General features: G+C 49.9%; 1 long non-coding RNA gene across 1 annotated transcript; it reads right to left on the bottom strand.

Annotated features, from left to right (window-relative positions):
* Nucleotides 1-12,001: 12,001 nt before the first annotated feature.
* Nucleotides 12,002-16,457, bottom strand: LOC103169866. The gene is made up of 4 exons (XR_485848.3): nt 16,337-16,457; nt 14,842-14,950; nt 12,980-13,086; nt 12,002-12,571 (listed from the first exon to the last, which is right to left on the bottom strand). It is a non-coding gene; the product is annotated as an uncharacterized LOC103169866 (long non-coding RNA).
* Nucleotides 16,458-24,728: the final 8,271 nt, after the last annotated feature.

Here is a 24,728-nt window from a genome sequence, read left to right as displayed (position 1 = left end):
GGCTAGGGGAAAGAATTGGGCCAGAGAAAAAAGTCAGATGAGGAGAAAAGGTTTGGCGAGAGGAAAAGATCTGTTCAAAAGAAAAGGTTCGGCCGGGAGAAGTTAGGCCGGGAGAAAAGGTTAGGCCGGGAGAAAAGGTGAGGCCGGGAGAAAAGTTCAGGCTGGGGAAAAGGTTAGGCCAGGAGAAAAGGTTAGGCGAGAGGAAAAGGTTTGGCCAGGAGTAAAGGTCAGACCAGGAGAAAAGGTTTGTCCAGGAGAAAAGGTTAGGCTGGGAGAAGAAGTTAGGCTGGGAGAAAAGCTTTGTCCAGGAGAAAAGGTTAGGCCGGGAGAGAAGGTTTGGCGAAAGGAAAAGGTTTGGCCAAGAGAAAAGGTGAGGCCGGGAGAAAAGGTTTGGAGAGAGGGAAAGGTCAGACGAGGGGAAAAGGTTTGTCCAGGAGAAAAGGTTAGGCCAGTAGAATAGGTTTGGCGAGAGGAAAAGGTTTGTCCGGGAGAAGACGTTAGGCCGGGAGAAGACGTTAGGCCGGGAGAAGACGTTAGGCCGGGAGAAAAGGTTTGGCTAGAGCTAAAGGTTTGGCGAGAGGAAAAGGTCAGACGAGGAGAAAAGGTTTGTCCAGGAGAAAAGGTCAGACCAGGAGAAAAGATCAGGCCGGGAGAAAAGGTTAGGCCGGGAGAAAAGGTTTGGCGAGAGGCAACGGTTTGGCTAAGGTAAAAGTTTAGGCCAGGAGAAAATTTTTAGCTAGGGGAAAAGATTTTGCTAGGGGAAAAGGTCATGCCAGGAAAAAGGTTTGGCTAGGGGAAAAGGTCAGGCCAGGAGAAAAGGTTTGGCTAGGGAAAAAGATTTGGCCAGAATAAAATGTCAGGAGAGGAGAAAGGGTTTGGCTGGGGGAAAGGTTAGGCCAGGAGAAAAGGTTTGGCTAAGGGAAAACCTCAGGACAGGAGAAGAGGTTTGGCTCGGGAAAAAGTTTAGGTTAGGGGAAAAGGTGAGACCAGGGGAAAAGGTTACGCCAGGGAAAACGTTAGGCCTGGCCTAAAGGTGAAGTGAGTTTGAAAAGTTAGGCCGGGGCAAAGGTTAGACAGGGGGAAAGGTTAGTCAAAGAGAAAGGTTAGGCAAAGGGAAAATGTTAGGCTAGGAGAAAAGGCTTGGCTAGGGGAAAAGGTTAGGCCAGAAGCAAAGGCTTGGCTAGGGGAAAAGGTTTGGGAAAAATAGGGGAAAGGTAGGGTGACCCGTCTGTCCTCTCTTGAAGGCTCCTGAGAAGAATCCTCCTCCTCCTGCTGTTCTGGGGGAAGGGAGGAGGAGGGCTTTTCCTCCAGGGACTGGCTGTCCAGCAGCTTGGTCCAGGATCCTTCAGTGGCGATGACGAGGGCGACTCCAATGGTCCTCCCCCCGCGCCACCCCCATGACTTACGTGCAGCTCCTCACTTGACTCTGTCCGTGAAGCATGGGGTGGACCCGCGGAGGGGCAGCAACCTCCACCTAGCCCGAGATGGCCAAGGAACCCCCGGCACCCCCCGCCGGGTATCTGGCCTGGGAGGGAAAGAGAAAGGCAAGAGTGAGCTCCCCATCTACACTCCTTGGCTTTCCCCTTCCAGCTCACCCCTGCACCTTGTCGTCGTGCCCCGCCCCCCCCGCCTCGCCGCCCCACTAAGCCCGGAAATAGTCCCATCCCAGCCCTTAGGGACAGATCCCGCGAGTGCGATCTTTGGCGGACCGGGAGGGTCTCCTCTGGGGCCAGAGCCTCCTTCGGAAGGTGGACCTCTAAGCGGGAAAGGGGAGGAGTCTGGGGAGCAGGGACAAGACAAGCCCATCGGCAAGGAGGAGGCAGGGAGACCCCCATCACGAGAGCCGCCAGGGGGAGCCGGGAAGTCTGAGGGGGGCAGTTCGAGCAATGGGAAATGGGTTGGCCCCTTCTGGGGCCCGGTCCCCTGCCGGGCCCGTAGGACGGGGCTCCGCCCATCCTCAGCCCTCCCGAAATACCGTGGCCCGATGACAGGAGCCGAGGGTCTCGCAGGACAGCCACCACTCCTGGGGCGAGGGAGCCGTTGGAGAGGGATTCCTCAAACTCTTCCACTCAGGAGAAGAACAAGAAGAATCCGAATGCTTTGGGTCATCCTCAAGCCTTCCTAGGTGCCCCGCACGGGTCTCAGGGTTGGGAGAGGCACACGGGATTCAGGCGTGTCCCATGGGGGACTCACTGTCTTCATCCCCATGGGACCGATGGGAAGGGAAAAGATGACTGGCCGCAGGTCACACAGCCGACGGGTGGGGCCGAGCGGGGAACCCACGTCCGTCGTCCCTCGACTCCCCAGCCCGTGACCCTCTTGACGCTGAGGGTCACTCGGCCTCCTCCCGCCGACAACCAGGGCAGGAGTTCAGGAGAGGGGAGGGATGCCCCCCCTCCTCCGCCCCCCAGAACAATCCTGCAGAAATGACCTGACTTCCAAGCCCTCCCAGCTGGCAAAGGAGACTTTCCCTACCCAGCTTGATTCTTCACCCGGGCCTGGCCCCTCCCTCCCCCACCCCCTGCAGCTGCCCAACTCCCTCAGAGACAGCCCCTGAGGAGTTCCAGCTCTGGAGACATGAAGGAAGTGCAGGGTGACCCTGGGGACCGGACTGGGAGTGCAGGGAGGAGTCACCCGGAATCTCGAGAAGCCAGGGCCCTGGATCTCCCTTCCTGCCTTCCTTCCTTCTTTCCATAGTAGGGACTGAGCACTGGCTAGGGCAGAGCACGGGACTCAGCGCTTGGAAGGTCCCTTGCGGCCCCCCCCAGAGAGACCCTCCCTGCCCCAGGACGGGCTCACCGTCTCCACAGGGGAGACAGGAGAGGCTCGAGAACAAAGAGGCAGTTTGAGTGGCTAAGAAGCCTTCTGAAATGGAGCGTTCGGCCCTTCACCCCACTATCCACTTCCCTCACAGACACAAATAAGGTCGGGAAGCCTGCGAAGGACACCTTTAAGGAAGTTACCTGGCCCAGAAGAGCCCCTAGTATACAAGCCAGAAAGCAGATTCAAAGTTACCCCAAACTCCACACCCCCTTCACCCCCAGAGCATTCCTCTTCTCCTCCTAAACTCCACAGCCCCTCACGTTAAAACTCAACTCCAAATAACCTTAGGCTCTGGAGGTTTACACAGGGTCGAAGGGGTGGGGCCCGGTCAGTAATCCTCCTAATTGGAAACAGCTGGGTGAGAGATCAGGTGTCCCGGAAGGAAGCCCTAGTAGCTTCATTGGAAGAGGGGATGGCTTTGGGAAAAATGGCTTAGGATGGAAGAGGGGTTAAGGGATAGGATTGGATTGAATCCCTAACATGAAGAGATTTGTCCAGGGAAACACAAATTCCAAACAGCTCTCCAGGGGGTCTCATTTTTGGCCTGACCCCCACCCCACCTTCCTCTCCCATCTGAGTTCCCTCTTCACAGCCCTCACATCCGACCTGCTGACACTGGACCCCAGGAGGAGTCAGAGCAGTCTGGCCCTGTAAAGCAGAAAAACCACCACTCTCCTCACCTTCAGAGCCCTCCTAATATCACATCTCCTCCAAGAAATCTTCCCCAACTAAGCCCTCATTTCTGCTATTTGTCACAGAATGGAGTGGGAAAAGAGCTGATCTTGATTTAATTTTGTGCATGTGTTTTGTGTTTTAATGTTTCATTGCCCCTAACGTGTCTGTCTCTAGTCTTTTTCAGAGCTGGAGAAGGAGGCACAGAAGATTGCAAAAAAGCTAGTTTTTTCGAAGGGGTTGTGGGGTAAAAGCTGTTTCTATGTCTGAGCCAACAGAACAGACTCGTGCTCCACTTTTCCCTCACACCCACCTCATGCTCCCTCCAAAAAGCAGGACTCACTGCAGAGCTCTCCTCTGGGTAGGAGGCAGTATAGTTTGGGTCTAATGGAAGCAAAATGTCACTGCACCTTCTCCACCAGTCCTGACTAAAACATATCTGGAGTTGTGGAACCTGACCTTAAGAGACACATGTGGATTAGTGAGGGGCCAATTTCCCTCACCCTGCCCTTTGCCCTGCCCTCTGTTTCTGTGGCCAAACCCTTCAGTCTTCCACAGATTCTGATGTGTCATAGCTGGAGGAGGGGGAGGGGACTGCAGGCAACATAGGTTTCTTTAGCAGACACTATTTTCCCTCTCCTCCACCCAACACTGAACCTATCATCTGGAGAGGTGAGGCATATAGGCAGACCACCTCACTAAGATAACTGCAACAATCTGCCCTTTTCATTTACATATTTAAATTAATGTCTGCCTCCCCCTCTAGACTGTAAGCTTGTTATGGGCAGGGAATGTGCCTGTCCCATGGGTACACCCCCAAGCACTTAGTACAGTGCTCTGCACACAGGAGGCACTCCATCAATCCAGTTGATTGACTGAAGGTGCAGAACTGCATGCACAATGGATAGAATTCAGTTTCTGGCACAACACCTGCCTTCTGTCCCTCCCAGCCCACACTGCTATGAACTCGATTTCAGGCAGGAACCTGCACAACTCTACTTCTCAGAGAGAAATAGGGGAGATACCCTGATCTCCTCCTGATATTAGAAACCAAAAACTTCCACAATGAGCCCAAAAGGGTCCCTTCTCCAGAGAGTGAGGATGTGCAACGGCCCTGCAGTCAGGACTGTAGTCCCAGAGAGGCTTGACCCATCTAGGGAATTAAGGGCCCTGGGTCTTCTCAGTCCCAGGCAAATCAGACAGAGCTAGTTTTCTGCCCAGAGCCCAGGCCGCTGTTCTGCCATGAGTGGCATCTGTCTCATCACTCTTCTTCCCCCCATTATTTACATAGACACACACATACGCACCCCACTTCACACCCCCTCTCTTTAGGGTAGCAATGCACTCCATTCAGTATGAGGGAAAATCTGGGAGTTGAGTCTGCCCACAGCATAAGAAAGACGATCCTTGAGGCCGAGGAAAAACCCAAGGCCACACAGCAGACAGGTGGCCGAGCCAGGTTTAGAACCCTTTACCTTTAGACTCCCAGGCCTGGGCTCTAGCCACTAAGGAGAGAACGAGGTGAAAACATACTGGTGATTATTGAGCGTGGACTGTGTACTGAGAACTGTAGGATGTGCTGGGGGGGTACGATACTGAGTTACTATGCTCTATGTTAAGCACTTACTATGTGCCAAGCACTGTTCTAAATGCTAGGGTAGATACGAGGTGATCAGATCGTCCTATGTGGGGCTCACAGTCTTAATCCCCATTTTACAGATGAGGGAATTGAGGAACAGAGAAGTTAAGTGACTGGCTCAAGGTCACACAGCAGACAAGTGGCAGAGGTGGGATTAGAATCCACATTCTCTGACTTCCAAGCCGGTGCTCTTACCAGTAGGCCTTGTGGTTGTGGGCAGGGAATGTGTCTGTCCTATTGTACTCTCACAAGCACCTCGTGCAGTGCTTGCACACAGTAAGCACTCCATCATGTGTGGCATTGTGAGATCTGGCGTTATGGGATCTGGTCCCGGAAGACTCGCCTGAGTGAGTGACTATGGTGGCCCAAGTCTCCCCATCCTGCCCTCCATCACCCGCTAAGGATCACATCTGTTGGACACTTCTGACTCCAGGAGAGCCATTTGTCTGATAGAAAGGGAGAGATAGGCAGGCGAAAATAATAATAATAATAACGTTGGTATTTGTTAAGCGCTTACTATGTGCAGAGCACTGTTGTAAGTGCTGGGGGAGATACAGGGTAATCAGGATGTCCCATGCGAGGCTCACAGTCTTAATCCCCATTTTTACAGATGTGTTACCTGAGGCACAGAGAGGTTAAGTGACTTGCCCACAGTCACACATCTGACAAGTGGCAGAGCCAGGTTTCGAACCCAGGATCTCTGACTCCCAAGCCCTGGCACTTTCCACTGAGCCACAAAAACCATCTAGGTTACAAACATGAGTCTTCCTGAAATGTGGATTGCCCAAGAGAAGTGAGGTTTAACAACTGCAGCTTGCCATCATGGCTTAGTGGAAAGAGCACGAGCTTGGGAGTCAGAGGTCGTGGGTTCTAAGCCCAGCACCGCCACTTGTCTGCTGTGTGACTTTAGGCAAGTGACTTAACCTCTCTGTGCCTCACTTACCTCATCTGTAAAATGGGGATTAAGACTGTGAGCCCCATGTGGGACAACTCGATTACCTTGTATCTATCCCAGAACTTAGAACAGTGCTTAGCACATAAGTGCTTAACATATAACATCATTATTATTACCTCCCAAGCCGTGTGGCTTAGTGGAACCAGCAAAAGCTTGGAAGTGAGAGGATGTGGGTCCTAATCCCATCCCTCCCACTTGTGTGCTGTGTGACCTTGGGCAAGTACTTAACTTCTCAGTGCCTCAGTTGCCTCAACTGTAAAATGGGGATTAAGACTGTGAGCCCCACATGGGACAACCTGATTATCTTGTATCTATCTCAGTGCTTGGCACAAAGTAAGCACTTAACAAATATTGTAATCATTATCATTATTATTAAGCAGACTACTACCTCCTGCAGCTAGCTCAAAACCCTTAACTAACCCCTTCTTCATATTCTCAAGTCTGTTAGTCATTCTCCAGGGACTGGATGCCCAGAATAATGAAAGACTGGACAGAATTCAGTCCCTGCACTCCTGCTGTAGAACAGAAGTCCACACAGTTCTGATCCTCAAAGAGAAACAGGGGTGACGTGCTAATGTCACCCTGTCCTACTCCTGACACTAGACTTCTCCCTCCCCCAACCCCCAGCAGCCACCACTGGTCAAGGCCACAGATGCCCCTTCTCCGAGTCTGAAGATATGCAATATGAGTCTGCAGATAGGACTGAGGGCAATGGGAGGTTTGATCCATCTAGAGAATTAAGGGCCCCGGGTCTTCTCCGTTCCACAGTCGGGTCAGAAAGAACCAGCTCCCTGTGCAGAGTCCCAGTTCCCATTTCCAGTACCAGCCTCTGTGCTGGGGCTGGCAGCCCCCTCCTCTCTCTCTTCTCCTTCTCCAGAGATGAATTCGGAAGTACGGTAATACAAACAAACATATTCACCAACCACAACCAACACCTTCCCTTAGAGGTGGCGGCCCAGTTCCTGGCTCCAACTCTCCACGAGGATTAGAGTTGGGAAATGCATTGTGGTGGACACGGAGGGGGTCCCCAATTTGGTAGGAGCTACCACTATCACATGTGGAGGGAGTCCCCAGTTGTCGACAGGGGTGTGCAGGGCTGCATGTCTGCTCAGTTGGCCAAGCCCAAGCCAGCTCCCTGCACTGAGCCCCAGTTCAGGAACCAGTTTCCTTGCTGACTGTGGCAGTCCCCTCCTCATTACTCTCCCCAAAGCTAACCCCATCTTTCATGCATGCAAGGACATACACACACACACACACACACTCCTTTGAGTGGGAGTGAATTGCGGCACTCCATCTTTCAATGGTGGTGTGCATTTGGGAATTGATGTGACTGCCCAAGTGTAGGGGGATAAACTTCAAGGGTGAAGAGTTGAGATGAGCTGCAACTGCAGAGAGAACAGTAGCCAGTAGGATTCTCCCCTTGGTCACCCAGCCCCAACCTGCAGAGCTCTGGAGGAGGAGATCTGTAGGGCTTTCCTCCTCCCAGGGCTTAGAGCCAACTGGGCCCAGAAGTAGGGGTCTTGGAACTCACCATAAATGCATCCTCTGAAGATGGGGAAGAGGATTCTCGGTCTCGTGGGAGAGGTGCAACACTGGAACCATCCATCCAGCTAATGAATTATGCCAGTTAATTTCCCCCTGCACTGCACTGAGCAGGTCATTGGGTAATTCGATTCTGCTGCTTTGGACGCGTCTGCTGACAGAAGCTGGGTTGGGAAACATCAGATTTCTCAAGTCAAACAGGCCCCGATTCTGCAGCGAACAAGTCATGAACATCAGGAAAACTCCTTTGGCATCAGGTTCACGGTGCAGACGACCAGGTGAAGATGCGTAAACTCTTCTGGTGAATTAGTCAGTTAGGAGCTCCACTCGGGGGAGTCCAACAGCCTCACAGTTCCCCCAGACTTTAACCACTTGATCAGTCAGACCAATGGAATTTTGGGGGCACATACTGTGTGCAGAGCAGTGGACTAAGAGCTTGGGAGAGGACAATAGAACAGTCGGTAGACACGTTTCCTGCCCACAACGAGCTTACATCTTAGAAGGATGGTCTAGAGTCAATCAGTGGTACTTATTGAGTGCTTACTTTGTGTTGAACACTGGACTAAGCGCATGCGAGAGAACAATACAACAGAGTTGGTAGACATGTTCCCTGCCCACAGTGAGCTTACCCAGATGTTTGTAGCAGTTCTGAATGCTCCTTTTTTGCCGATGGTATTTGTCAAGCCCCTTATGCTGTGCCAGGCACTGTTTTAAGTGCTGGGGCAGATATGAGCTGATCAGGTTAGATAAAGTCCGTGTCCTACATGGGGCTCACAGTCATAATCCCTATTTTAAGCTCGTTGAGGGCAAGGAATACAGAACTGGATTGCCCTGTACCTACCCCTGCATTTAGTTTTGTAGTTGTAATATTTGTTTAGTGCTTACCATGCACCATGCACTGTTTTAAGCGCGGAAGTAGATACAAGCTAATCAGGTTGTATAAAGTCCATGTCCCACGAGGGGCTGACAGTCCTTAACCCCATTTTAAAAATGAGGTGACTGAGGTAGAGGGAAGTGAAGTGACTTGCTCAAGGTCACACAGCAGACAAGCGGCAGAGCCGGGATCGGAAGCCAGATCCTTCTGACCCCCGGGCACAGACTCCCTCCATTAGGCCACACTGCTTAGCATTTAAATGCCATTAGAATAACAATAATGACATGGCTTCAGCTACCACATCGGTATTAATGACTCCCAAATCCATCTCTCCATCTGCCACGCGAGAGTGGGAAAAGCTTTTTCATTGCAAACAGTATCATCAAGTCATCAATTATGGTTCCATTCTATTATTTCCCCTCTCTGTAATTTATATTAATGTCCATCTCCCCATCTAGGCTGTAAGCTCATTGTGAGCGGGAACCTGTCTTCCAATTAAGACGTACTGGACTGTCTCAAGTGGTTTGTGCAGCCGTCTGATATCACTGATTGATTGACTGTGAACTTATCATGATTTTGTAACAATTATAACACTTCCACAAAGATTTGGATAGACTCTCTGCAGCATCCAGAAATACCAGCATTCAAAAAAGTGACTATAATAGGGATATTTTGCCATTCAAAATTGGAAAAAAAAAGTAATCCAAAGTCACGGTATTAGCTCCACATGGGACAGGGACTGTGTCCAGTTTGATTTGCTTACTTCCACCCCACATCCTGGTACCGTGCCTGGTACATAATCAGTGCTTAACTAATGCCCTTATTATTAATGAAAATAATGATAAAATCATAATTCAATACCTCTTCCCCCTTCTTTTTATAATGTGAGTTCCATGTGGGACAGAGACTGAACCTTACCTGATAATGTTGAATCTACCTAAGACTTGGTACAGTGTTGGGCACATACTGGGCATTTAATAAATGCCACCACACTTATTATGCAGGTGGGGATGGGAGCCAGCTGGTTTCTCAACAGATTTTTGTCCTCTCTCTCCTTCCCCTGCTTTGTTAATTAGAGGAGGATGGTTGGGCTCCACAGACTGGACCTTGCCAAAGAAGCCACATGGGAGACTAAACAATAGGGTTTATTTTTCTACAGAAACATTCTGGACATGTCACCACCCTCCTCAAAAATCTTCAGTGGTTGCCTATCCTTCTCCGTATCAAACAAAAGCTCCTCACTATTGGCTTTAAAGCTCTCCGACACCTTACCCTCGTGCCTCCATCTCCCCTGATTCGTCGCACATCCCCTGGCCCACATCCTACCTCTGGCCCAGAATGCTTCAAAATGACCGATGGATTCACTTGCTTGATTTGGGCCTCCCTCCTCACATCTGCCAATCGCTCTTCCTCCCTCCAAAGCCCTACTGAAGATGCACCTCCTCCAAGAGGCCTTCCCAGGCTAAGCCCCACTTTTCCTCAGCTCCTACTCCCTTGTTTATCACCATGACTGGCTCAACTTTGCTCTTTCCCCCCTCTCCCCACAGCACTTATGTATATAATTTTATTGATATATACTGATGTATTTTTGCTTGTATTGATGTATGCTCCCCCTCCCCACACACACTGTGAGCCCATGGTGGACAGGAATTGTCTGTCTTTACTACTATATTGTACCCCCCAAGCACTTAGTAAAGTGCTCTGCTCACACTAAGCGCTCAATAAAAAACAACAAATAAATTTTATGCAGACCAATTTACCAAGCGCTTGGGAGAGTGCAACGGATCTGGTAGGCAAGATCCCTGCCTTCGAGCATCTTACAGGCTAGTGGGGGAAGCATACAGTAAAAGAAAATTACAGGTAAGCAGGATCTCTGAGGCACAAGTGCATTTGTGAGAGTACATGCCCTCATACGTGTGCCCTTGAGCGCTCTCTCTGCCTGGGTGTGTACTTGTGTATTTTGAGCTGTCTGTTGCAGGGTGATTCCATTCCCTGTTTCCGTTCCCTGGGTGTGCTTGGTGAAAGTTCCCTGGCAGTGGCCTGGGAATCAGGTCAGGGGTTCTAATCCCAACTCTAAGCCGTGGCTGCTGTGTGACCTTGGGCAAGTCACTTCCCTGTGTCTTTTCTCATTTCTAAAATGGCAGTTGAAACAGAGAGCCCCATCTGCAACAGGGACTGTGTCTAACCTGAATTGCTTGTATTTCCCCCCTTCCACCTCTCCCACCGGTTCGTATAACACCTGGCACATTGTGGGCACGTAAATACCCCAGTTAATCCCAACTCTGCCACTTGTCTACTGTGTCATCTTAGGCAGATGACAACTTCTTTGGCCCTCAGTTGCCTCATCTGTAAAATGGGGATGGAGACTGGGGGCCCTGTATGGGACAGGAACTGTGTCCAATCCCAATTGCTGTGTCTTTAACCAAGCTCTTGCTGCAGTGCCTGACATGCTAAGTGCTTAACAAATGCCACAATCATTATTATTATTATTATTACTGTGATTAAAAACCGAGTTAGTAGACACATTCCTTGCCCACCAGGAGTTTACAGACTAGAAGGGGATACAGACATGAATATAAACAAAGAAATGATGGACATCCTGGCAATTAAGCACTTAATACCACAATTATTGTGCTTGTTATTAGAAAAGGGGAGGGGAAGCAGAGACCCAGAGAGATTGAGGCACACCACTAAGTCACACAGCAAGTCACTTAAGTCGCTCCAATATGACGGATTAATTCACTAAACTGGCGGGGTAGTGGAACCTGGGACAACCTCCAATCTGAGCCCCTGCCCACCTCCAACTCATGCTGCCCCCTCCCTCTCTCTTGGGCCTAGAGGGTCCTGCCGTCCACGCTAGCCCTGCCCACCAGAGTCAATGGGGCAGGGAGAAATCTGAAACCCTCCAGCCCATGGGAGCCACATTCCTCTAGAGGCCTATCTCAGGCTGGATAGGGGGAGAGGCAAGAGGAACAAGAGTGTGTCATCAAGCCCCTGCCTTGAACTCATAAGACCTCTTACCCTGCCTGCGTGAGCCAGAAGGAATGAGATCTGGAGGTTGGGAGGGTGCTAGGGGTCACTCGACAAGTTAGAAGCTGGTGACATCCACCTGCTATGAGTACACAGCTGCTTCTCCCTAATTCTAATCCTTCTGTGGAGCGGGGCCAATTGCCAGTGGCTCAAGAGTGATGAAGAACGTATACATTTTATTCCAAACAGAGACATTTGGGCTTACAGATCCCAGGCTGCCAAGGGGACAGAGATGGGAGGAGGAGAGGAAGGGGAGAGAAGGGGGCCAGACAGTGCCATTTCTGTTGGTAGGATGGGGGAAACCACTTTGCATCTTCCCACTCTAGAATTTGCTGTTAGTTCTCTCCACCCCTCTTTCTGCTCATCCAGGAGGGATGGAAGACAAGGGTAGTCACACATACATACATACAGAGACAGACAGACACACGCACACCTTGACTCAACCTGTCCCTACACCCACTCCCCCAGGGGCACCCCCCTGGACGGGAAAGGGAGTCTGTACTCTTGAAGCCTGAGTTAGGCAGGAAACTCCCACAGGGCAGAACAGGCAAGGAGGATGTCGCACTGACTATAGAATTAAGGGCCCCGGTGCGACCTCACTCCCGCTCGGATCCACCCACGGAGTACCGGCCCCAAACTCTAGACCCCTGTTTCCATAACCCTTTACCCGGCCCAGGAGCGGCGGCCCCTCTGACCCTGCTCCGGTCCCGGCCCTCGCTCCCACGCATGAGGCACACACACATGCACACACCTCCATACCCTCCTGGAGTTGCAAGGGATTGATTTGGCACCCATGATGCAGTGTTTGACCCTCAACTCCCCCCAAAGGAAATGGCACTGTCTGGAAGGAGGGGATACAGTTGCAGGCTAGGGGGCAGGAAGGGGGTGGCCAGGGGGCAGCAGCCTCGTGTCAACAAATTTCCTCTCCGTGGGGCCAGTGCAGTTTATCAGTGTCCATGGCATCCGGTGAGTAGCTGGTCCTTCCTCCACTGTCTGTGAGACCGGGTGGTCCGGTTCGGGGCTGCGCTGTGGCTTCCTGGGGATGGATGTGACTGTTGGTTGGCTGAAGAGGTGTGCCCCTGCCCGCACATGGTGAGTGCCGGCCAGTCACAGTTGGGGGTGGGGAAGGCTCGGTTGGGTCGGCAATGGGGAGCCCAGTCTTCCAGCCAGGGAGCAGGAAGTTGTATGGTGGGTAGGAGCCTGGTCAGGGATCACTACTGAGCCCAGAGCGACTGGGTCACTGCTCTGGGTTGCGGACTATATCGATGCAATGGATTGTGTGTGCATGTCCAGAGGGGGATAAGGTTCATTTCACTATACTCTCTAAAGCACTTCGCAAAGTGGTCTAGACTTAAGTGCTCAATAAAGACCGCTGTTTCCTCAATTCCTCCCACTTGCCCAAAACAAAACTCAGAAGGCCCCATGTTTAAGGCATAAAACTCACCATTCTGTCCAGTCCTGTCCACACCAAGATGTCCTTAGAGAGGCGGGGATGGGCCAGGGGGCCGGGTCTCCCATGATGCACCTGGGGCTCAGGTTCCTTCCTTGGCCCTAAGGATAAAGCTTGTAAGGTCTCAGGGTAATCTCACTCTGCCCCCCTGTTTGTGGCAGAGGATGCTGCAGCCCAGGCCCAGCCCCATTTGCAGCTGGACTGTGCCCTGCAGGCTCATTCACACCCAAGGTCAGAGAGTGAGAAAAAGAGGAGACAGAGAGAAAGGAGGAAAGATTCCTCATATAGAACAGAGCAGCTGCCATTCACACACCCTGCAGGGGAGGCTCTGGCTGGCTTTGCCACTCCAAAGCAGGACACCCCAAGCATTCTGGGTTTCCTCCAGAGTCTCAGCCCGTGGGGACCCCCTCCCCAACACAGCCACAACCCCCCCCCCCAATTTCCCAGCGTCTTACCTGTGAGCAGGCCTGTCTGGGAGACTTCTCCAGGGGGCAGAAACAAACTGGGCTTCTGCCTTGTCTCTCAGGCAGCCTAGACTCTGAACACTTACCCAATACCAATCTGGTCCTTCACCCCTGCTCCTCTTCCACTCCATCAACAGTAGAAGGAGACTGGGGCACCTGCCTCCCAGTTTGGCCTGAGTTGAGTGAGACCACACTCCTTTAAGCACCCTCTTTGGCAAATCAGGTTTAGGAGACACAGCCCCTGCCCACTGGGAGCTTACAGTCTAAGTCATTCAGTCAGACAGCTCATTGTATTTGAGCTCTTACTCTGTGCAGAACACTCAACTTAGGACCCTGGCATAGTACAATAGAACGCTTTAACATATATGACCTACCCACAACAGGATCACAGTCTAGAAGGGGAAGCATCGACTTTGGAACAACATGGTGCAAATGCTTCAGAATTCAGCATTACATAGCACACCTGGCCTCTGCTCTCAAGAAGCTTCCAGTCTACATGACAGACATTAAAATTGATTTACTCACAGGTAGAAGGGCATAGACAAGATCAGTACACCAAACTGAACATGCTGAACCTATGATAAGCTTGAATCGGCGGTACGAATTGATCAAAAAGAATACACAGAATGCAGAGTGGCAGTTTTGCATTAATAGAGCAAGGGTCTTTAGCAAACATTATTTGACAGAGCACTGTACTAAGAGCAGGACGGGGGTGAGAGGGCTCAATTGCTAAGGACACCCACTTTAGTCAGTCATATTTATCCGGCACCGCAGAACAAGATATAACCAGAGAGATTCTCTCTCTATTATGAGCTTATATTCTAGTGGGGAAGACAGACGGTAATATGAGTGTTATGCCCATTTAAGTAGGAACCACGTCGAGTGGGCGGAGGAGTCATTTGGAAATATTCCGTCGACTAGATTCCACCTCAAGGAGAGATTTGCACTTGGTAACTCAGTCTCCCAGGCACTCAGTAGGATGCTTTGCATCTAAGTACTCAGCGAATACTAACGGCGACTCAGCTTCTGCTACTATGGCGACACTTGTGTTTGTGGTGTTCTGGCTCAGTGTGGCGTATTTGAGCGCAGAGCACTATATAGCACTTGGGAGAGCACAGCAGACATTCCCTGCCCACAACGGGTTTACAGTCTACTTCACTGGGTGGCTACTGAACCCCAACTCATTGTTGGGCTTTGGAGGGGCTCGAGTCCCAGGGGGTGGTGGGGGAAATAGGCGACATATCTTGGGGTACAGGAATTGGGAAGCCCAAAAAGAGGCCTCAGACAACCAGCTGAGGTTGGCGCAATCCTGCCCTCGAGGGGCGCGTGACAGTACCACCACTCCACCCCTCTCCCATCAGCGGGTCTTGATTCCTGCCCCAGAGAACTTACAATCTGATTCTCCGATACTGATGCGCTTCCAGAACTGATCCAAAACTCTCAATCCAGCGAGGATGGTAGGGTGGAGGTTTCCAATCGATGGGGGCTGGAAGTGCACCTCCTTTTAAATAATTGGGGAGGTGGGGGGTCGGCACAAGTCTTGCAGAAACAGTCCCTCACCTTCTAGCACATTCCAGAGGCATGAGCACTTGCTGAGGTTGGATAAGATTGCTGGCTTTGACAACTTTACGGTTGAGGGGGAAATACTAGCTAACTGAGGGCTGGCAAGAGCACAGGTAGAGGGCTCAATGACAGACACACAGAGAGACACATAAAGACACACAAAGACACACAGACAGTGAGCATGCACCCCCATGCACCCCATCGTTTCTGCCCCATCCCTTTCTCCCCCCCACCAAAACCCTGAGCACCAATCATTCCCTCTAAAAACAGACTTCATAGCATCACAAGCCCTCAAATTCCTCCTCTCTGGAGATTTTTTTTGTCCCAAATCAGACACTTCCCTTCCTAGATACCAGACTCATCTCCCAGTCAGCAAAACCAAAACCTTTGTTGTCTGTGGCATTCCCTGCCCCTCCAGGGCATGAGTACTGTAGCCACATCAGAGACTGGGCTACAGGCACCATTAACCACACACATCAGAGTCCAATCTGATTATCTTGTACCTACTCAAGCACTCGGAACACACAGTAAGTGCTTAACAAATACCATCATCACATCAACAGTATGGACAAGTCAATAATATCAAATACATTCTCCTTACCACCATCAGCCTGGTCCACTACCAACACCTCATTAATATAGGACTCATTCTCAGAGTCAGAAGGTCATGGGTTCTAATCCCAACTCTGCCACTTGCCTACTGGGTCATCTTGGGCGAGTCACTTTACCTCTCTGTGCCCCCATTACCTCATTTGTAAAGATGGGGATGAAGATTGAAACACATGGGACAAGGACTGTGTCCAACCCGATTACCTTGTATCACCCCCAGCACTTAGAACAATGCTTGGCATATACTAAGCCCTTAATATTATCATTATTGTGATGATTATCATCATCCCAGACTTGGGTAACCCCTCCCCACCCCTCAAATTCAAACCCTTGAGACCAGCCCATTCCTCAATGCCCTCAATCACCATAATCAATAAAGTCACCAATATCCCCACCCTATAAACCCTAGTCACTGCTGACTCATCCATGTAAAATCAACTCCCCTCACAAGCTACCCCATCACTAACATAGGCAACATCAATTAGAACAACCTTAAGTAGCCCCCCAAAAGCATCAAGACAAGACATTCCTGACCCATGAAAGCCAAACCATTTGCCCTGACCCCCTCAGCACCACCAGGACCATTGGTATAAGTAGGGAAAGAAAGCCAACTTTGGGGGGACTCTTAATCCAATACATCAACTACCAAATCATCAACTACCACAGCTAAACAAAAGATAAGCTAAGCAAAGGGAGCATCTCAGGCACTACTCACCAAACCCCCAGACAAACACACTACATCTCCTCTCCCCAGCTTATGGCAAGTACAGCCCACTGACCCTTCTTAAGAAAAAGAAAGGCACACAAGCCTCTGGGGCTTTAAAGGGGCACTGCCACTTGCTCATTCATTCAATAGTATTTATTGAGCGCTTACTATGTGCAGAGCACTGTACTAAGCGCTTGGGATGAACAAGTCGGCAACAGATAGAGACAGTCCCTGCCGTTTGACGGGCTTACGGTCTAATCGGGGGAGACGGACAGACAAGAACAATGGCACTAAACAGCGTCAAGGGGAAGAACATCTCGTAAAAACAATGGCAACTAAATAGAATCAAGGCGATGTACAATTCATTAACAAAATAAATAGGGTAACGAAAATATATACAGTTGAGCGGACGGGTACAGTGCTGTGGGGATGGGAAGGGAGAGGTGGAGGAGCAGAGGGAAAAGGGGAAAATGAGGCTTTAGCTGCGGAGAGGTAAAGGGGGGATGGCAGAGGGAGTAGAGGGGGAAGAGGAGCTCAGTCTGGGAAGGCCTCTTGGAGGAGGTGATTTTTAAGTAAGGTTTTGAAGAGGGAAAGAGAATCAGTTTGGCGGAGGTGAGGAGGGAGGGCGTTCCAGGACCGCGGGAGGACGTGACCCAGGGGTCGACGGCGGGATAGGCGAGACCGAGGGACGGCGAGGAGGTGGGCGGCAGAGGAGCGGAGCGTGCGGGGTGGGCGGTAGAAAGAGAGAAGGGAGGAGAGGTAGGAAGGGGCAAGGTGATGGAGAGCCTTGAAGCCTAGAGTGAGGAGTTTTTGTTTGGAGCGGAGGTCGATAGGCAACCACTGGAGTTGTTTAAGAAGGGGAGTGACATGCCCAGATCGTTTCTGCAGGAAGATGAGCCGGGCAGCGGAGTGAAGAATAGACCGGAGCGGGGCGAGAGAGGAGGAAGGGAGGTCAGAGAGAAGGCTGACACAGTAGTCTAGCCGGGATATAACGAGAGCCCGTAATAGTAAGGTAGCCGTTTGGGTGGAGAGGAAAGGGCGGATCTTGGCGATATTGTAGAGGTGAAACCGGCAGGTCTCGGTAACGGATAGGATGTGTGGGGTGAACGAGAGGGACGAGTCAAGGATGACACCGAGATTGCGGGCCTGCGGGACGGGAAGGATGGTCGTGCCATCCACGGTGATGGAGAAGTCTGGGAGAGGACCGGGCTTGGGAGGGAAGATGAGGAGCTCAGTCTTGCTCATGTTGAGTTTTAGGTGGCGGGCCGACATCCAGGTGGAGACGTCCCGGAGGCAGGAGGAGATGCGAGCCTGAAGGGAGGGGGAGAGGACAGGGGCGGAGGGCATTGTAGGGCACCTAATGGAGAGACTGGGTTTCTGGGGGGGGGTGGGCCTGTAGGATCAGAGAAGGAGGAGGCAGAAGGCTATTAAGGAGAAGAGGATTTGCACCTGCCTATCATTAAAAGGATCTGGAAAAACAGCCCTAATTATACACACCTGCAACCCATTCATTTACTCCTTGAGGATGGGGTCTCATTCTCATCTACGGCTTTCCCAGAGTTTAATACAGTGCTTTGCACCCAGAAGGATAGTCAATAAATAAAAATGAATTAATTAATTCACTTACTCCATGAGGATGGGGTCTAATTCTCAACCGAGTCTTTCCCAGAGCTTAGTACAGAGCTTTTCACCCGGGAGGATAGTCAATAAATAAGAATGAATGAATTAATCAATCAATCAATCAACGCAAGCTCTTCACTGAGGCCTCCCCAGCCCCCACTGTCCCTGCCACTCTCTTCTTTCGTTTTTTGTTTCCTTTTTAATGATAACTGTTAAGTGCTTTCTATGTGCCAGCCACTGTGCGGGTGCCACGGTGAATACAAGAGAGTCGGGTTGGACACGGTCCCTGTCCCGCATTCATTCATTCATTCAATTGTATTTATTGAGTGCCTCCTGTGTGCAGAGCATTGTACTACGTGCTTGGAACGTTCAATTTGGCAAGATAGAGAGAGTCCCTGCCCAACAGTGGGCTCACAATCTAAAATCCCCCCATTTTACAAATGAGGTGATTGAGGTCCAGAGAAGTGGACCTCAGAGAAGCAGCGTGGCTCAGTGGAAAGAGCCCGGGCTTTGGAGTCAGAGGTCGTGAGTTCAAATCCCGGTTCTGCCACTTGCCAGCTGTGTGACTGTGGGCAAGTCGCTTCACTTCTCTGTGCCTCAGTTACCTCATCTGTAAAATGGGGATGAAGTCTGTGAGCCCCACGTGGGACAACCTGATTCCCCTGTGTCTACCCCGGCGCTTAGAACAGTGCTCTGCACATAGTAAGCGCTTAACAAATACCATCATTATTATTATAAGTGAAGCAACTTGCCCAGAATCACACAGCAGATGGGTGGTGGAGTCAGAGTTGGCACCCAGGTCCTCTAACTCCCGGGCCTGGGCCCTTCCCCCTAGGCCACGCTGCTTCTCTCCTCCCTGCTTCTGTCCCGCTCACCTTCCGGGGAAGGACTGTTGGTGTAAGAAGTAGGTAGAGGAGGCCAACACTGGGGGACTCTTTAACCAGGAGCCTGGGGAGAGAGGAGGGAAAAGTCAGGGAGCCAGAGGAAAGACAGATAGGCAGGACAGGTCAGCTTTAAGGCTGGTCAGTAGGGAGGCCACTGATGGCTCTTGCAGATCTTGGACCGATAATAATAATGATATTTGTTAAAAGCTTACTGTGTGCCAAGCTCTGTAGTAAGAGCTGATGCCTGGGTGTCACATGTCTCACAGAACACTTTTTTTAATGCTATTTGTGAAGTGCTTACTATGTGCTCAACATCTTGCTAAGTGCTGGGGTAGATACAAGTGAATTAGGTCAGACCCAAGCTCTACCCCGTAAGGGGCTCACAGTCTAAGTAGGAGGGAGAACAGAAAAACTGAAGCTTAGAGAAGTAGAGTGGCTTGCCACACAACAGGTGTTTGGCCGAGCTGGGATTGGAATTCAGGTCCTTTGACTCCCAGACCCTAGCTCTTTCCACCAAGGCCACACGGCTTCTCAGAATTCGACCTGAATCCTGGGCCCTGTGTAGGGTATGGAAAGGCTGAGAAGCCTCTGATTCTTTAAAGGGCAGTGCCACTTGCCCCACTGAAGGGCACCTAGTGGAAAGATTGGGTTTCTAGAGGTAGGGCTGAAAGATCAGGGAAAGAAGAGGCAGAGGCTATTAAGGAGAAGGGGATTTGCAGCTGCTCAGTGTTAAATGGATCTGGAAAAACATAAACACCTGCATGCCATTCAAATACTCCTTGAAGATCAGGTCTAATTCTCATCTAGCCCTTTCCCAAATCTTAGTACATTGTTTTGTACTCAGGGGGCTATTCAATAAATACGAATGAATCAATCAATCAATCACTCAAGGAATGAACTCAAGCTCTTCCCTGAGGCCTCCCCAGTCCCCAAGCCCCACTGTCCCCTCCACTCTGCCTCTCCTTTTTGTTTTTTGTTCCCTTTTTAATGGAATTTGTTAAATGCTCTCTATGTACCAGGCTCTGTGCTGGGTGCCGTGGTGGACACAGGACAGTCGGGTTGGGCATGGTCTCTGTCCCACAGAGGGCTCACACTCTGGATCCCCCATTTTACAAATGAGGTGACTCAGGTCCAGAGAAGTGAAGCAACTTGCCCAGGGTGACACAGCAGTGGGCGGTGGAGCCAGACTTGGCACCCAGGTCCTCTGACTTCCAGGCCTGGACCCTTTCCACTAGGTTACGTGCTTCTCTCCTCACTGCTTCTGTCCAGTTCAGCTTCTGGGAGAGAACTGTAAGAAGTACGTAGAGGAGGCCATCTTTGGGGGGCTCTTAACCCAGGAGCCAGGGGATAATGGCAGGGAAAGGGTGACGGGGGGGAGGCAGAGGAGACAAGAAGGAAGGGTAGGTCAGCTTTAAAGTTGGCCACTAGGGTGGCCACTCATGGATATTTGTTAAGCACTTACTATGTGCCAAGCATTGTACTAAGCGCTGATGCCTGAGGTGTCACATGTCTCACGGAACACTTGTTTTTTTATGCTTTTGTTAAAGCGCTTACTATGTGGTCAACATGGTTCTAAGTGCTGGGGTAGATACAAGTGAATTGGTTTGGACACTGTCCCTGTCTATCTCCTTTGGAACTCACAGTCTAAATAGGAGGGAGAACAGGAGTACCAAGGCCCAGAAAAGTGGAGCGGCTTGCCCAAGGTCACCCAGCAGGCATTTGGCGGACTCTGGTTTGGAAGTCAGGTCTTTTGACTCCCAGGCCTGGGCTGTTTCCACAAGGCCACACTGCTTCTTGGAAGTCCACCTGAATCTTGCGCATTTCTCCAGTGGTGTTCCCCTCTCGGGTCAACGGAAGCACGGGCACCACTTCTGAGCCATGGAACTCAGTAATCAGAATAAATGAGTGGAGGGATGCTGGGCATGGAAAATAAAAATGGTGAACAGGAAGGCGTTCAGTATTGACCCGTACCATGTTGGCCGGCTCGGCTGTGAATCCGATTAGGTTAGGGGTCAGATTGAACAAATGGTCATTCTACTGGCCACCTTGTCTAGGGGCCTGTGACGCACCGAAGACCACACAGAAGGTCTGCTGTGGGGTTCTCTGTTCTCCCCTCCTAGAATGCCCTGGGGTTGAGACATGTCACCCAAGGCCTCTCACCATAGAACAGGTTTCCAGTTTCAGCATGCAGAGGATGGACCAAGATGCCACTTGTCTGCTCACTGCACTTCTCTGTGCCTCAGTTACCTCATCTGTAAAACGAAGATTAAGACTGTGAGCTCCATGTGGGACTGACTCTATGTCCAGCCTCATTACCCCTGTGCTTAGAATGGTGCTTGGTAAGCACTTAACAAATACTACAATTATTATTATTATTAGCAGACTAAGCAGCAGTGTTCAGCCTTTATTTACTGAACGTGCCAAAACCCACCTCAAGTTCATCACAGCATCGTCCACGTCCCTTTAGATGAAAATCACCCAGGATGTACTATTGTCCAAGTGGTTGAAGATTTACCTCTGAATAAACCAGGTCAATTTAGAATGAATGTGTCTTCTAGGTGGGTACAGAGACCATGGAATCCAAAGAAGGCAAAGATGAAAATAGAAAATGAAAACACGGTGTGAACCTGACCTTGGTAAATAAAGAGCTAAGCCTGTATTGTAGATCAATGCCACGAAACTGCTCATGACTTGGAGATGTCATTAAAAGATGTCTCTGCTGACAGCTGGAAATTGTGAGGAAGAAAATGTAGAATCAAGGGATAGCCTCTAGACTTTACACTAAGAATAATAATACTAATAATAGTAATATTATTACGGTATCTACCCCAGCACTTCGTACAGTGTCTGCCAGTAAGTGCTTAACAAATACCTTAGAAAAGGGCTATAGACTTTTATCAGGGAAACCAAAGCAGTAGCAACAGCGGAGGTGGCCTTTAAGCTGGAAGCAGTGTTTATCCTTTGGCAAACAGCAACAGCAGCGCCTGGCATATAGTTAGTGTTTAACGTATATCATTATTATTATTAAGGGACAAGCTTCAATCCATCAAAAGTCAATCAATCAACCATACTTACTGAACACCTACTCTGTATCAAGCACCATAATAAGCAACTGAAAGAGTCCACTAGAGTTAGTAGCTACCATCCCTGCCCTCCAGGGCCTAAAGGGGCTAGCTGGTTGCCATTTAGGGTCCTTTCAGCCTTAACTGGCAACTCTCAAAGAGCAGAGAAGAGCCTGCCTGCCTATCAATCTTAATAAACCTTACGGTCTCAGTCCTAATTGATTTCAGCTGTCCTTAATTAGCTTCACTAAAAGTAAAGTAAAAATAAAACAAAATTTTGGAGGTTACCGATGGGGTAGGGCTAAAACCTTTTGCCTCAACATCTCAGTGTCTTGAGTTCTAATCCTACTTGGGAGATCAGAATCTTTTTTACAATTCTAAGACTGAAGCAGAGATAAGAACCCAAGCCTCCAAACCATTACCTTCACTCTAGGCTACAGCAGGCCTCACAAGGGAAGGGTCTCATTCGCACAATTTCAAGCAGGGGATAAAATCAAAGCAGGGAAAAAAAAAAAAACCACCCTTAATACCACAGGTTTTCTCTTAGGGAGAATCTACAAAGGCAGTAGATCTGGAGCAGAGGTAAGGGTTCCGTCTCTGAATTCGGAGGCTGTCGGTTCTAACCTGCGGTTAGTCTGTAAAGAAAATGTATGTGTGCACATGTCTAGAAATAAGTACCGTGATGTGTAAATAAGATGGTGTATATAAGCATCTGAATAAAGTGAAATAAGTGTGTAAATGTACATGTGTTTCCTCAGTGTATATCTTTGTTGGCATAGCATTAAAAAAAATGATCTGTATGTTTATGGGTGTGAACATACTTTGTGCATACAAAGAAAAAATTAATGTCTCCCTTTTTTTAACAAGATATTTGCTAAGCACTGGAATAGATATCAGACATGGGCTCACAGACTTTACCCCACTTTAGAAACAAATCACTGAGGCATGGAGAAATTAAGTGACTTCATTCATTCCTTCAATTGAATCTACCGAGCGCTTACTGTGTGCAGAGCACTGTACTAAGCATTTGGGAGAGTATAATACAACCAAAAACAGACACACTCCCTGTCCACAATGAGATCACAGTGTAGAAATGGAGAAACAGACATTACTATAAATAAATGACAGGTGTGGACATTAGTGCTGAGGGGCCGGGAGGGGAGACCAATGAAGGGAGTGAGTCCCACATCAGACAGTGGCAGAGCCTGGACTTCTGTGTAAGTATGTGTATGTCTGCACAGGGGTAAGTCTTAGGACCTCTATGTATTTATTTTCCTGCAGAGAAGTAAAGTCATTTGTTTCTGGGTAAGTATGCATGCACGTACATACTTCCCCCTCTTTACCTGCCTTTGACACTGTTGACCATCCCCTTCTCCTCCACACCTTATCTCACCTTGGCTTCACGGACTCCGTCCTCTCCTGGTTCTCCTCTTATCTCTCTGGCCGTTCATTCTCGGTCTCCTTCGCAGGCTCCTCCTCCCCCTCCCATCCTCTAACTGTTGGGGTTCCTCAAGGGTCTGTTCTTGGCCCTCTTCTGTTCTCCATATACACTCACTCCCTTGGTGAACTCATCCGCTCTCATGGCTTCGACTATCATCTCTATGCAGATGACACACAGATCTACATCTCTGCCCCTGTCCTCTCCCCCTCCCTTCAGGCTCGTATCTCCTCCCGCCTCCAAAACGTCTCTACCTGGATGTGTGCCCGCCACCTAAAACTCAACATGACCAAAACTGAGCTCCTCATCTTCCCTCCCAAGCCCTGTCCTCTTCCTGACTTCCCTATCACTGTGGATGGCACGACCATCCTTCCCGTCTCTCAGGCCCGCAACCTCGGTATCATCTTTGTCTCGGCTCTCTCATTCACTCCACACATCCAATCTGCCACCAAAACCTGCCGGTCTCACCTTTATAATATCGCCAAGATCCACCTGTTCCTCTCCACCCAAACGGCTATCTTACTGGTACAGGTTCTCATAATAACCCGGCTGGATTTTTGTGTCAGCCTTCTCTCTGATCTCCCTTCCTCCTGCCTCTCTCCGCTCCAGTCTAGTCTTCATTCCGCTGCCCATCTCATCTTCCTGCAGAAACGCTCTGGGCATTCAGTACAGGGTTCTGCATTCAGTAAGCGCTCAGTCAATACCATAGATCGATCTTTTGAAGACAATCAACTCAGACAAATTTTCTGTCCCACTTGGGGCTCCAGAATCTGCTCCCCTCCACTGGGCTTTTGGTTGGCTGCATGAGAAAGCATCAAGGAGCTTTGTCCAGGCCCTGGGTTTTCAATCTAAAGCCAGTCACTCAATCAGTGGTATTGATTTAGTGCCTATTGTGTGCAGAGCACTGTACCAACCACTTGTAAGAGTACAATACAACAGAACTGGTTGAGACATTCCCTTCCCACACTGAGCTTACAGTCTAGAGGGGGAGACTGTATTATATTTATTAATATAAATAAATTAGAGCTCTCATGCTCTCATGCTCTCTCATGCTCTTAGTACAGCGCTCTTCACATAATAAGTGAAGCCATTGACTGATAGACTGATTAATAACAGGCCAGGCATATTCATGGGCTTGAGCTGGGACTGACATCCCAGTGATCAATTATCAGTTTGGAAATTCCTGGATTGTTTTCAGCTTAGTGCCAAGAGCACTTAGGTCTTTCAGCTGGCTCCTTGATGTTTTCAAATCTTCCCAGGTGAACAAACCCTATTTTCTGTGGAATGAGTTAAGTCACTTATAGAGAGAGCAACTTAACCACAAATTGCAGATCCTAAGGCCCATAATGAGGTACAAGATCAAAGGGGAATGTAGGGTGGGCTCTAATAATTTGAGG

This window comes from Ornithorhynchus anatinus, chromosome 2 (genome assembly GCF_004115215.2).
Source record: "Ornithorhynchus anatinus isolate Pmale09 chromosome 2, mOrnAna1.pri.v4, whole genome shotgun sequence".
Classification (NCBI taxonomy): Eukaryota; Metazoa; Chordata; class Mammalia; order Monotremata; family Ornithorhynchidae; genus Ornithorhynchus; species Ornithorhynchus anatinus.
This window is presented reverse-complemented; position numbering and strand designations above follow the sequence as displayed.